Source organism: Chiloscyllium plagiosum, unplaced genomic scaffold (assembly GCF_037043375.1).
Source record: "Chiloscyllium plagiosum isolate Xiang-an unplaced genomic scaffold, Cpla_swu_hap1 HiC_scaffold_44, whole genome shotgun sequence".
Taxonomy (NCBI): Eukaryota; Metazoa; Chordata; class Chondrichthyes; order Orectolobiformes; family Hemiscylliidae; genus Chiloscyllium; species Chiloscyllium plagiosum.
This window is the reverse complement of record NW_028270182.1, coordinates 48,272,703-48,288,502: the sequence shown is the minus strand read 5'-3', so window position 1 is coordinate 48,288,502 and position 15,800 is coordinate 48,272,703.

Below are 15,800 nucleotides of genomic sequence, written 5' to 3'. Positions count from 1 at the left end.
TTAACTAGGGATTAAGGCAGAAGACAGAAAATTACAGACTGATTAACCTAACATCAATTTTGGTTAAGATCCTGAAATCCATCGTGAAGGATGCGATTTCTGAATACTTGATGTAGATGGTAAAACAGGGCAGAGTTAGCATGGTTTCATCAAGGGGCGGTCATACCTGACAAACCCACTAGAATGTTTTGAGGACGTATTGAGCAGATTAGGAGAACCAATGGGTATTATCTACCCACAACTCAAGACGTTCTTTGACAAATTGCAACACTGGATGTTATTGAGAAAGGGGATCCCTGGTGTCAGAGGCAACGCGCTAGCATCGATAAAAACTAGCAGAAAGTAAGGATAAAATGTGCCTTCTCACGATGGCAGTCAGTGACAAGCATTGTTCCACAAGACTCAGTGTTGGGATCACCAAATTTCACATTCTACAGTTAACGATTTAGATGAAGGAACTGAGGGCACTTTGGCTAATTTTTAGTATTAGAATCACTAGAGTGTGGAATCAGGCCTTTTGGCAAAGTAAGTCCACACCAACCCTCCGAAGAGTAACCCAACCAGACCCATTTTCCACTGACTAATAACTTAATGCATGGGCAATTTAGCATACGTATTTCACCTAATCTACGCATGTTTGGACTGCAAGAGGAAAACAGAACACATGCAGATATGGGGAAAATGTGCAAATTCAAAACAGGCAGTGACCGGAGCTGGGAATCGCACCTGGGCCCCTAGCACTGTGAAGCAGCCGCACTAAACACCATGACACACACAGCCAGTTGTTCAAACAGAAAGATATATGAAGAGGGTCAGATAGCATTGAAGAGATGGAGAGCTTGCAGAAACGTGATCCACTGAATCTCCTCAACTTCCCACACCTCGGCATTTGAACCTCACCCTGGCGACCACAACAAGGATAGACCCCCATGGTCCTCAACTTCCACCCCACCAACCTCCAGATACAAGTCATCATCCTTCACCATTTCTGCCACCTCCAGTCAGACCCCACCACCAAAGATATATTTCCCTCCCCACCCCTATCAGCATTCTGCAGAGACCATTCCCTCCACGACTCCCTCATTAGGCCCACGTCCCCACCCCCCACCAAGCCATCATCCACTCCCGGCACCTTCCCTTGCCATCGCAAGTTGTGTAAAACGCGCGCCTACACCTTCCCCCTGACCTCCATCCAAGGCCCCAGAGGATCCTTCCACACTCCGTAGACATTGTACTGTGTCCATTGTTCCCCTCTCCTGTACATTGAGGAGACAGGATGTCAAATTTTCGAACGTTTCAGGGAACATCTCGGACACACACACACACACACACACACACACACACACACACACACACACACACATACTCACACACACACACACACACATTGACCCCACCACCCTATGGCCGAACACTTCAACTCTACCTCCCAATCCGTCAAGGGCATGCCAGTCCTGGGGCTGCTTCACTGTCAAACCCAAGCCAACCAACACCTGGAAGAACAACATCTCATCCTCCACCTTGGGACCGTACAACCACACGGTATCAATGTCAATTTCACCAGTTTCCTCAACTCACCTTCCCCCACCTTATCTCGGATCTAACACTCCAACTTCGTACTGCCACTTTGAACTGTCCAATCTCTCCATCTTCTCTGACCTTCACGATCACAACCCACCTTCATCTAACTATCGTTTTCCACGCTACCATCCCCCGAGCCTCACCCTCTCCTATTTATCTTTCAGCCACCTTCCGACCACCCCACTCGCTCCTGACAAAGAGCTTATGCCTGAAATGTCACACCTCCTGCTCCTTGGATGCTACCTGACCGGTTGTGATTTTCCGGAACCACACTTTTGGACTGTGATCTCTAGCATCTGCACTCTTCCCCTTCACCTGCAGAAGGATGTGGGCAGGTTGGGAGATTGGGTAAGGAACTGCTCGATAGAGTACAGTGTGCGAATGTGTGTGGTCGTGCTTCTTGCCAGAAAGACAAGAGGCATGGACTATTTTCAATATTTGGAGTAAAATCAGAAGTCTGAAGTGCAAAGAGACTTGGGAGTTCTAGTCCAGGAGTCTCTCAAGGTAGACTTGCAGGTTGTCAGTAGTTAGGATGCCATTCATTTCAAAAGGGTGTGAATATAAAAGCAGGGATATACTTCTGAGGCTGTATATGGCTCTGGTCAGACTACATTTTCAGTATTTTGCGCAGTTTTGGGCCCCATATCTCAGGAAGGTTGCACTGGCACTGGAGGATGTTCAGAGAAGATTCATAAGAATGGTTCCAGAAATGAAAAGCTTAACACATGTGGAACATTTGAGAACATTGGTCAATATTTGGTGGAGTTTAGAAGGATATGTGGGGATCTAATTGAAACTTACAAAATACTGAATGACGTGGGCAGAGAGGATGTTGGAAATATGTTTCTATTGATAGGAAAGACTAGGACCCAAGGGCCCAGCATAAAGCGAAGACCTTTTAGAACAGAGATAAGGAGAAACTTCTTCAGCCAGAGAGTGGGGAACCTGTGGAATTCAAGGCCACAGAAGCTGTAGAGACCTGGTCATTAAGTATATTGAGATCGATAGGTTCTTGATTGTCAAGGAGATCAAGGGTTATGTAGAGAAAGCGGGAGAGTGGCGTCGAGAAGCCATGATCAAATGGCGGAGCAGACTTAATGGGCTGAAAGGCCAAATTTATGCTCCGATGTCTTCTGGTCTGACGGCTAAAGTTGGCTGTCCTCATCCCTCACTATAGGTGCGTCCTGAATATGACCTTATGATTTATAAAGTAGCATGTTCCAATACTGATAACTGGCAATATCATTATCTCTCCCTTCAGTCTTATCTGCAATTTCCTCCAATTCTCTCTGATTTCTGTCACCTCCACGATGTCATAATCACATAGTAATTGAAACCCAATAAATGATACTTCATCATAGTTCATTGACATCAATAACATTAACAGCATGACCCTCACTTGCTCCTTCTAATCCTCGAATAACAATCTGAATTGTATTTATCACGTACAATTCCCTGTTAACATATCAGTGCAGTTTTCCTGTTATAATCCATGTTGTTTTGAGCACCCTTTCCCACCAGATTATGGACTATAAAAGTTAACTCAGCATTATAATCACTGATCAATAATTTCAGGCTGTATGTTTCCATTTATAAATGACGAAACTGGCTTATGTTCCAACAGTCCTCTGTCATTACTCCCATATCCAAGGCAGATTGAATGATTACACACAAGAAATCTGCTATCTCCAACATCATTTCCCTCAGTCACTCCCGCATTTCCCATTCTGAAGGTGTAAGTTTTAAACTTTATTTTGAATTTTAATAAAATCAATATTGAATTGAAAGGGGTTAAATTGAAAGCTTTTTGTTCACTGACTGTGATTATTGTCAATCTCTGTGGATCCTAATTATCCCAGTGGAGGTTTCCATCGATAAACGATCAATGGGCTCTGTCAATGTGCTATCCCATAGTGTGAGAGGGAGCATCACTGACAGCACTAACAAGGATCAGCACCTCCAGAGAGAAGGGATGGAGAGATCAGAATCTGAGAACATTACATTCGAATGTTCCAACAATGGACAGGAGTTTATCCTTTGGTCTTTACTATCTTTCTCAGCCTTGGATATCATTAGCATGGCGGATCCAGGGTATCCTTTGGATTATTCAAGGTGGTTATTATCCCATCCGCGCTATAGTTGGTGTTGCTAGTAAGTCATTCTCTTTGACTGTTAAACTGGGTTAAACTGAATTTCTGCTCAATGTATGTTAAATTTAGAAAATGGAAATCAATGTCTTCACTTCGAATCAAAAAATCCTTTCCTTGTAAATTATATAAAGCAAATTACTATTTACAAATTACTCACTGATATGCGAGAAGGAACCAGACTGCTCTCAAACTCCATAATCCTTTCTGTCCTGCACAGATTTACATTTCCATATCCTCCCCACATACCAATCCTGTCCAATACCACCATTATGATATCCCAGTATCCTCCTCAGCCTCAGTGCAACTGCTGAATGAACTGTCGTTTGTGTTTTTGTTTAATCCGATACAGCTGTTTCTTCAAGTCTCTTCAAACCACGTGTCCGTTACAAAATAATTGCACTTGAGATGTTTAACTTGTTCTCTGCAAAGAATCTGTCAGATGTAAGACAGTGTATTGTGCTCAAGTCATTGACCCACAATCTACTGCCATCTATTGATATCCAATAAAGGAAATTGATATAATTAAAATGAAACCATTATCATTTGTGAGAAAAAGCCTATCTGCTTACTTCGTGTCCTTTAAAGAAGGCAATGGGTCATCCTTGCCTGGTCAGGTCTCTGTGTGACTGCAAACTCACAGCAAAGTAGTTTACTGTTAACTGTCCTGTCGAACAGCTGAACCAGCCACTCAGTTTTAGATCGGTATACAATGTTGGCCCGACCAGGGCTGCATACATCCCGTGAGGGAAGAACAAATGGAAAGATAGATCCTTCCTCTGCCTGTTTACCATACTCCGACAGCTCATTTCCATTCAGGTAGGTGACCATACCTTGTTTTAAGTGTATTCTATCTCTTTGAAATTCTACACAAGATTGATGTTCATCTCCATCTCTGGTGTTGGCTTTATTGATGTTGATGTACAGACGGAAGGAACTTGTAAAGTTCACGTCAGTCTCAGGGCTTTTTCACACCACAGGAAAGAAACAGAGATGGCAAAGTGAGGGAATAGACTTATTGTGATCATCCCTGAGATTGTTGTTGAGGCAGTATTTATGGTATTGTGGGAAGATTTTCTCTCCTTTATAAGGAATGAACTCCTCGTCACAGAGAAAGTGTGAAAGAATATCAACAGACTAATCACTGGGATCATGGTACCATGAGGAGTGAGTGAAGATTAATCTGTAGCGCTGTGAGAGAATAAGAGGTAATTGCATTGCAACTTGAGGGGAATGGACAATTACTCATTATGTTCTAAACAGACACTAAGAACGTGATAAATTCCATTGTTTGTTTTTTCACTCGGGTTATAATTCTTAGTATATATAATATATAGTTTAATTACCTCTGAGAACGTTTCACCTACTTCAGCCCCACTCTCCATGTCGATTGACAGAGATAGGTTCAGGCTTTGCAGACAATCACCCGACATTAATACAGCGCATTCGATTTGTGTGATTCTGCACTGAACGTCATGTTATCCACAATCCCGACAGCAGCCACAATACCTTCACTCTGAAACAGTTAACTATTACCAACAGCTTCTATCCTCGATGGAGAACATGGGTCTGTCTTCTTGGAGGTGGAAGACGCCTCCTTGAGACTTGGAACAAAATATTTGGCTTCTCTCCTCACTACCAGGAAACCATGTTAAAATAGCACAATTTCGACATGCAATGGGGCCACGAGGAACATCATGGAGCCGTCTCTGTGTGTCGTCTCTGCTCCATTGTTTTGTCACGTTGGAGCATCAATTACATCCTCCTATTTCTGCATAAACCCTTGAGGGGCTGAATGTTCTCGTCCTGGTAGCATGGAATACGTACAAGGGTCTGATTGGACTTTGCACCTTCCTGTTTAGCAGTTAGATGCACTGACCAGACTGCTGCTTTTCCTATGAAACAAGCAGAAGGGTTGAATGGTTTGTCCCTCTTCTTGCTCATTCGTTTCGATGGCCTGAATGACTTCCTCATATCAATGTACAACCAGCTTGAGATGCTGAATGAGCTCCTCTTTAAACTGTGGAAATGTGCAGTGTCTGGCCGTGCTGTGACATGAATATTACCGGCACTTTAATAGCACAAGCCTGAATGTTGTTCGGGTCTCGCTGCTCATGGATACAGACTGGTTCAGGAGCTGACAGGAGACAAAATGTTCTGAAATTTGTCTGATCTTCAGTGACCATCACAACTTCTGATCTTATGGTGGAGGAAAGACATTGATGCAGCAGCCGGAGATGTTTGTGCGATGGAAGCTACCCTGAAGATCTCCTAAAGGAATGTCCTGGGATTGAAAGGATTGATGTCCACAAACCACGACCATCTTCCTTTGTGCTATGGATGGCCCAAACCAGAGGAAATATTGTGGTTGATTTCCGTTAAATTTAATTGAGTCAGCGTTCCTTGATACCATCCTGAGTCAACACCTGCCTTGATGTCAGAGTCTGTCACTCTTAGCTGGGCTCCTGTGTTCACCTCTATTGAACATATCAATAGGTTATTGTGTGGGGACTGTTTTCTTCTCACAAAGACTAGTGAATGTCAGGAACTATCTGGACTAGAGAGTTTGGGGAGCTAGATCACTGAAAGTATTTACAGAGGAGGTAGATTGTTTTTTGCCCTCAATCACTGAGTTGAGGGGTGTGAGGAATTGGGATTTCAATGGGGTTAATGCCAACAGTGGATCAGCCATGATGGTATACAATGGCACCGCGGGATTTACCGTCTGAATTACCTGATCCTGTTCCTTATGTTCTCATATTCTGCAACTGGAAAGTTAATGGTTGCAATTTTCCTGAATATTCTGTCATTGCTGTTGCAGTCAGAGAGAGCAAAGGCTTTTGTGTATCATCTGAGTAATGTCTGTGGGCTGTATGCACAGTGAATATGGGTCCACAACATGACCAACAAATGAACCACAAGTTGCAGAGAGGAAACACTCTGTAAAGAGATCAGAGGCGTCTTTCAAACCCAGCTTGGATTTCCCAATAACATTTTCCAATCCACACCAAACTGTGTGTGTCGGTCTGGAGGGATTGAATTATATCCTATGTTACTGTGGCCTCCATCTGCTCCTGTGCGGGGGCTAAATAGAACATTGGAACATTTGAGTGAGGAGCAGGAGTGGGTCATTAGCCACTCTGTCACTGCTGTACCAGGTACTAAGTTCGTGGCTGATCTGGTTGTGGACTTAGCAGCACTTTTCTGTTTGGGCACCATTTTCCTTCATTCACTTGTCTGTCAAATATTTAATAGACACAACTTTGAATAAATGCAAACACCCAAACATCACAAACTTCAGGGAACGGGAATTCCCACTTGTACAGCTCTTTCAGAATTTCTCATTCGTGTTCCAACCAATATTACAGGGTCACTGATACCTTTTGTAGTCACATTCCTCCACTGGTTGCGACACATTTCAAAGTTTAGTGATAAGGCCAATGATATAATTGCAAGCCTGGCTCATCTTCAAGAAAAATGTGACAAACACACAAACATGCACCTGCATGCACACATGAACACACACATTTTAAGACAAAACAGAAAAATGAAAGCTTTCCAGAGTTTCATAATAGCTGAACTCTTAACAAATGGAAGGATAACTGAGTGTCCCAAATGTTATTCTGTCCTCTGAAGTTCTTCCGCTCACACAAGCTGCTGGTAAAAGGATATCTCCCTGGAACAATTGGATTTGGTTCAATTCGCTTTGCGTCAGATAGTAGAAAGATGCCAAAGAATCTTTCATCAGGAAACCTCCACGATTGGTAAAGATGATGCAGATTATTTTTCTCTTGTCAGGCGGAACAACATGAGAGAGAGACGAAGCAATAGGCTGCTGCTTCTAAGGCAGGTAACGCTTTTCTCCCTCCCTGTGTTAAATATGCAATAATGTTAAATGAACACCAAAATGGACCATGTGTGCTTTCCTTGAAATTTCTCTGGAATGGATGAAAATGGGCTATGTGCAAGTGCATCATTACTGATGTTGTACACAGTGCCTTTCCTTAGCAAGAAAAAAACAAAATCCCAGTTTACAATTTGATGGAATGTTTATATGTGTTTGCATAATTTTAAGAAATCGGTTGATGTTTTCATTATATCTGCGCTAAAATCAATGTTACGGCACATGTGAAGCCCTTCTGCTAATTTAAACTAGGCACACAGAAAAAAAATCACAGCGCCTCATAGTCTGTAAAAGTGTGAGTGACAAAGAACGGCCCAATCAGACTATTGAAAGTTCGTTCTTTAACTCCAAGAAAAGTTCAGAACATTAAGCAGCAACTTTCTGCACTGTAATCATCCTTGTCTCATCAATTTATCTACTTCCCACTCTACAGCAATATACTGATCCGATAAAACCACCCGATTGAGATTTACAAAAAAAAATGAATTTCAAAACCCCAAGCGAGTTATGTCGATTTTCCTGTAAATCTTCCTCGGTAGGGTTTCCTGGGACTTTTCTTCGGTCTTCTGCTGCACAGATTTCATAGATACAGGTAGCTTTCAGAGAGCGATTCTGCAGGCAGTCTGCATTTGTTCGTGCTCTTTGCTGCTCTGGCAAACTGTTCAAAATGCCTGATTTTATACCCCAAAACATCGGATTGTCGCATTGGTTTGATATTGTTAAAATTCTAATTCGTTTGGATTTGGATTTCTTGGGGCGTAAGTTAAACTGATTGGCCAAGTTCGAATTTACTGTATACCATAGCACTCACCCCAGCAATTTGTTTCAGCCAAATGTCACCTTTTAAAAACGTTTCAGCACACTCTGTTTGTTAAGTCCTTGCCAGCTTTCACTCTGTTTAAAAGGTTCAGTGCACGCCTATACATTCACAACAATCAGCACATCTTATTCTTAAAATTAATTCCGCAGTTTTAAACACCCTGACAAGGGAAAATATGTATCCAGCTGATCGTTCTCAAAATCGTAGATGCTTCAAAACGATTTCTCATCCAATACTGAAACTTCGTATCAAAATGCCTTCCAGGAACGTGTGTATGGAGAGCAGAGAGTCATGTTTCGGGGACATTCCTGATGAAGGGCTTACGCTAGAAACATTGACTTTCCTGCTCCTCGGATGCTGCCTGACCTGCTGTGCTTTTCTAGAGGCTCGCATTTCGACTCTGACCTCCAGCATCTGCAATCTCCCTGTCCAGATGCAGTTAAACATTCCTACAATTAAACCCGACACTATTTCCCAGAAACAACAACTTTCCAAACCACTTGCTGCATCTGCAGACTAAATTCATGGGTTAAGGGCAGCAGTTGGCCAATCGGCTGCACCATTCAGAATGCTCATGGCTGATCCGAGTGTGTGCGACTATCCATCTCCTATCTGTTCCCAATAAGCATTGACTGTCCTGTCCAGCAAAGATCAGTCGAGCTCAGCCTTGAACATCTTCAATTACCGTGTCTTCACTGCTCCCTGAGGATGAGGACACACAGATAACACAAAACTAACGTGAAAGGGACATCCTTATTTCATTGCAGGACCCGTTATTATAAAACTGTGTTAACCTAACATCAAATCGCCACCTTTCTTGAAACATAAGGACAGAATAATTAGTAATAGATAAAATCCATTCAGCCCACTCAACCTGTCCAACATTATCACTGACGCTTTCCAATCAAATATATATTAAACACATTCTCCGCTCCTGTCCCAGGAAGAGAATACCTGATAGCATACCACCACACGAGCACTAGGAAAGGAGCAGAATTAGGTCATTCAGCATATTGAGTCTGAATGCCATTTCGTAATGGATTACAGGTTTCTCAACGTCATTCCTACTGACTTCTAACACTGGATACCCTTATTCATCAAAAGCCTATCTATCTCTGTCTTATGGACACACGTATCTGTGTCTCTGTGTGTCTGCATGCGCGTGTGTGTGTGTGTGTGTTTGTTCATGCGTTTGCGTGTCGGTGTAATTGTGTGTATACATTTATCCTTCCGTGTATTGGTCTCTGCGTTTTATCTGTGTTTATGCCTGTTTGTGCGTGACTGTATATGTCTCTGTATGCATCTACATGTGTGCTGGTCCATTTCTGTGTATGTGCAGTGGGTGTTGGTATATTGGGGTGTTTACATATTTCTCTAAATATTTCTGTGTCTGTATCTTTCTGCAATGAAATATTTGTTGTTTTGGGAGGGAGAGAAGTAGTGGAACAGACAGAGCGGTTAAAGTGAATATTTCCCTCCATTGAACAGTGTTTCTCACTCAGTTGTTGGGCTGTGGATATTACAATTCACTCCGGTCCTCTCCGGCTTGTGCCAGGGTCCTCCCAACATGGCTGGAGATGAGGGGGCGGGGGTGAGGGAACGGATATCGGGCACTAGACCACCCGGTTTGGCCCTTTCTGTCCTATTCCAGACTGTTTATCCTAGAATGGGAGAAAGGGTATGGGGCAATAAGCTGTTAGTACTGTTGTAGGTGGTGATGGGGGGGGGGGGGGTGGTGAATGGTGAGGTGTCCAAAGGGAGTCAGTCCACAGTGCAGAATCCATAAGGTGTTATTAGTATAGGGGTTTTGAATATGCGACAGGCAAAATGATGGAAGGAAGGTGCTGAATTCAATAGTGAGAGTGATCGTGCATGAAACCTATTTGGAGATAGAGCATGAGTCTTGTTCGGGGGTAGGTGCTATAACAGATGTACAGTGAGTGTGAGACAGCAGGGAGAATATGATGACACTTATCCTGACAGAACGGGGATACAGAATGTCCTGTATTGCTGGACATTTCTTCAGATCATTTCAGCGTCGAGGTGAGCCTCCCCGAATTTCTTGTCCAAGTCAATAATGTCACAGACCCTGTCCCTCAGATTCTACAGAATCAGTTTTGAAGGATCTTAGCAACGAGAAACAAACATTGGTGTGTTATGTCGTCCAAAACTGTCATGCAAATTTTGTGCATCTTATGCTCTGGAAATTAGATGTTGTGAGTGCTGCAGTAATACTGAAATATCTCAAGTTGCATCGAAACTGTGTTATCTTAGTGACTGCTCATGCTGTGAAAAATAAATTCCACAAGTGTGTATTAGATAGTTTGAAGAGTATGTTCTGATCCAAACTAGAGACAAGGTTAGTTTGGATTTGGTGCTGTGTGGTCAGAAGGACTAATTAATAACATTGTTCTGAGGAATAGTGACATTAATATGTTGCATTTCACATGGAGCCTGCATACAATATCGAATGTTTGAACATTATGGTCAAGCATAATGGAAGCCTGGAGGCTAGAGGGTCAAGTTCACTCCAGTGATTTGGGAAAATACGATATAACATTCAGTGGGAGACAAGCAATGGTTATTAGAGTCATAAAGTCCTAAAGCATGGAGACAGACCCTTTGGTCCAAACTCATCCATTCCGACCTAAATGCCCATCCACACTAATCCTATTTCCCTGCCATTGCCCAGTATCCTTCGAATCCTTTCCTATCCATATATTTGTCCAAATGTCTTTTAAATGTTGTTAATATACCCGCCTCAACCACTTCCGCTGCCAGCTGATTCCATATGTGTACCAGCCTATGTATTAAAAAAAAGTTGCCCCTCAGGTTCCCTTTTGTTCTTTCCCCTCTAACTTTAAGCTGATGCCCTCTAGTCCTTGATTTCCCCAACCCTGGGAAAAAGACTGACCTCATTTACACTGTCCATGCCTCCCATCATCTTATACATTTTCTATAAGATTTCTCTTCTGTGTCTTACAGTCTAAAGAAAAATGACTTGGCCTGTCCAAATTCTTCCACTCAGACCACTGAATACTGGCGATATCCTTTTGAATTTCTTCTGCACTCTTTCCAGTTTAATCACATCCTTCCTGGAGCAAATTGAATAAAAACGAACACAATACTCCAAGTGCAGTCTCACCAGCGGCCTGTATAACTGCAAAATAACTCCCAACTTCGATGTTCCCTGACGGATCAAGGCCAAAAGACTTGGTCATTGCCGTCTAGCTGTGACTCTACTTTGAGAGAACCGTCACCTGAATGCCAAGGACCCTCTGTTCCATTTCACTCCTTAAGGCCCTGCCATTCACCATGAAACTACTACTTTGAATTGATTTTCCAAAATGCAAGACCTCACACTTGTCTACATTAAACTCCATTTGCCATTCTCGACACACTTCCACTGCTGACCAAGTTCCTGCTGCAATTTCTGATAACCTTCATCACTGTCCACGATACTGCCTACTTTAGTGTCATCAACAAAATTACTAATCATGCCTTGTATATTCTCAACAAAATCATTGATATAGGTAACAGCAATTGTCCCAGCACCGACCTCGAGGCACTCCACTTGTCACAGGCCTCCAGTCCGACATGCATCCTTCCACTATTGCCCTCTGCTTCCTACCATCCAGCCAATTGCGTGTTCAGTTTGCCAGATCCCTCGGGATTCCATGCGATCAAACTTTCAGAGTAGCCTATCCTGTGGAATCTTATCAAAGGCATTTCTGATATCTATATAACTACGTCTACCACCCTACATTCGTCAACATTCCAGGTCACTTCATCAAATAACTCTAAAAAATTTTGAAGTAATGACATCCCACGCACACAGCTGTGCTGACGGTTCCTAATCTAACTGTGTCTTTCTAAATGCATGCATATCTTATCTCAGAGTCTTCTCAAGTAACTTACCTATCACAGTTGTTAAGCTAACTGGTTTATAGATCGCAGGTTCTTCGTTGCAGCCCGTCTTATATCCCGGCACAACATTCATTCCCCACCAGTCTTCCGGGACTTCATCCGGGCCTAACAATGATGCAAAAGTATCAGACAAGGCCCCCCGCAGGTTTTTCTCTTGCCGATTGAAGTGTTCTTGGATATATCTTGTCAGGACCAGGAGATCTATAGAAATGCTGCAAATTCTGAAATATACGTCCATTTCTTTCAGGTACAATCACAAAAGAAAGGAGAAAGTGACTTAATGATGGTGAACAGAACAAATTAAAATTTATATTAATCATAGAAAGTGACTTCAGATGAATTCCAGATATGGTGGAAACTTGAGAAGTCTCAGAAATTTGTCTGTGTGGAGTTTGCACATTCTCCCCATGTCTCTGTGGGTTTACTCTGGGTGCTCCAGTTTCCTCCCACAATCCAAAGGTCTGCAGGTTAAGCATATTAACCATGCTAAATTGTCCCATAGTCAAAAGGATGTGTAAATAAGGTGCATTAGTCTGGGCTAAATGTAGAGTGGGAGGGGAATGGGGTTACGTGGACTATTCTTTGGAGGGGCAGTGTGGACCTGTTGGGCCCAAGGACATTTTCCACACTGTAAGCATTCTAAAAACACAAACATCTGCATAAATCCACAATCAGTATTTCAAAGAAAACAAAATAAAAGCAAGGTCAAATGTGAAAATTCGTAATCGGGAGAGGAGAGTGTATTGTTGGGAACAAGGAAATGGCCGGGAAATTAACCAGTTACTTTGAATCCATCTTCATGGAAGAAGATCCAGAAATTCATCCAGAAATGCCAAATGATTATGCAGAACATATGCAGAAACTAAAGACATAAAGTCAATTTATATCAGTAACAGAGTGTACTTGAACATGCAGCTGGACTGAGGGTTGCTAAGTCTTATGAACCAGATATATTTCATATCAAAATATTAGAAATAAATCAGCAACAGAAATATTAATTACGCTATCGATTACAGTGTTTTATTTCCCTGTATATTCTGCAGAGACCGGAAGCTATTGTAGATACATGGAAGGTAGTAAACGGGATCCAAACATGTCTAAAGGGAAGAAGATATACTGTTGAGAACTGCAGACCAATTAATTTGGCATCTGTAGGGAAACTGTTGGAATCTATGACATAGGATGTTATATTGGATATTAAGAAATTATCAACAACATTGGAGAGAATCAGCATGCATTTCTGAGAGGGAAATCATACTTGACAAACTTTGGAATTATTTGAACTTGTTTCTTAAACCATAGATAATCGGGAACCAGTAGAAATGGCATATTTGGATTTTCAGAAGGCTATTTATCAGAACTCACGCAATGGGTTTATAAATAAGTTAATGAGAAGGGTACGTGGAGGATTGTATGTAAGTTGAAAGTTAAAGTCAGTCTCGCCTTCATTTTAGGGAATCAGAATATATATGGAATGACATGTTGAAGCAGTTTCACAGCGTGTTGCTGAGCTTGTATTGGGGTATTGTGTAGAGTTTTGGTGACCCAATCTGAGAAAGAATATACTGACCACAGAGGAAATGCAATGGACATTCTCCAGATTAATCCCTCAAATGGCGAGATTGCCTTATGAGGATACATGGCCTGTGATCTCTACACTTTCAAAGAATAAGAGGTGGGTCACAGAGAAATTCATAAAATGCACTAAACATATGACAAAGTGGAAATAAACAGGGTGTTTCTCTGGCTGTCTACTCTACGTTTAAGGCAAATAATGGCAGGATAAGAGACAGGCCATTTAAGACCACAATAAGGTGGAAACTCTTCACTCGGAGGTGACTGACTAACACAAGGGCATAGAAACCTGCTGGCAGGGTAAGATTAGAGAGAATCGCCAGATAATCTACAAGTGTGGCAAGTGGAACAGAATAACTAGGGAACAGTTAGGTTTCATTAGTGACTTGCCAAGTTGCATCCAAATCAACTTAGTGGTAGGTGACAGAGGGTGGTGGTAGAAGGCTGTTTCTGTGACGAGAGACCAGTGTCCAATGATGCACCACGGGAATCAATGCTGTGTCCATTATTATTTGTGATTCGAATGTGCCAGTGTTGGACTGGGGTGGACAAAGTTAAACGTCAGAAAACACCAGATTATAGTCCAACAGGTTTTTCGGAGGCACTCGATTTCTGAGCGCATACTCACGTGATGAAGAAGCAGCGCTTCGAAAGCTAGTGCCTCCGAATACACCTACTGGATAACAACCTGGTGGTGTGGGAATTTTAACCTTAAAAATCATTGGCAGTGAAGGGGTAGGCCTTAAGTTTCAGGAAGATGCAGATGGAATGGTCAGATGGGTGGATCCATGGCAGATGGAATGTAAACCTGATAACTACGAGGTGATGAACTTTGGAAGAAAGAACCAGACAGGGGAGTACTCAATGAATGGCAGTACAGGAGGAAGCTCAGAGGATGCTTCTCCACACATCCCTGAATGTGGCTAAACAGATTAATACACAAGTTGAGAAAGCTTAGGGAACTGTAAACATAGCCTTTCTTAATCGAGGCATAGATTATAAGAGCTATGCAGAACATTGATTAGGCCAAGATGGAATACTGTGTGTAGTTCTGGGAAGCATTACAGGAAGGATGCGATAGTACTGGAGGAGGTGCAGAGGAGATTCACTAGGATATTCCCTGGGATGGACCAGATCAGCTATGGAGAGAGGCTGGATAAGTTTGGCTTGTTTAGTTTGGAGCAGAGAAGGCTGAGGGGGGCCTGATTCAGAAGGATAAGATTACGAGGAACATGGATAGGGTAGATAGACAGCAGCTATTCCTTTTTATCAAAGGGTCAACAACAAGGGAGCACACTCTTAAAGTGAAGGGTTTGTGGTTTAGTAAGAATTTGAGACGTTTCTTTTAACCCAGAGGGTGTTGAGATCTGGAATTCCCTTCCTGAGAGGGCAGTTGGCACACCTAACTTCACAACCGTTAATAATTACACGGTCGTGCACTTGAAGGGACATAACATACATGACTATGGTCCTTTTGAGGAAACTGAGACTAATGACTTCCGTGCTGTATTTGTGACGGTAGAGAGTCTATGCTCCTGTGGTTGTATGGCTGTGGAATGTCAATCATTGAGTAGCTTAAGACAGGAATTGATGGTTTTTGAACAGTATGTTAACAAGGGTTACAGAAGTGAACTGATAATAGGTTCTAAAAGTACGTCGATTGTAAAATAATGGGGAGAAAAGGTGCAACTTCCTAACAGTCTGAAACCGGAGAATGGAGAATGGAGAATGGAGAACAGGGAAATGGCAGAACTTTGAAGCAAATACTTCAGTTATGTCTTCACAGAAGAAAACAAAACAAAATAGAAATCTTCCCAGCAATACTAGGGAACTTTAGTCTCGTGAC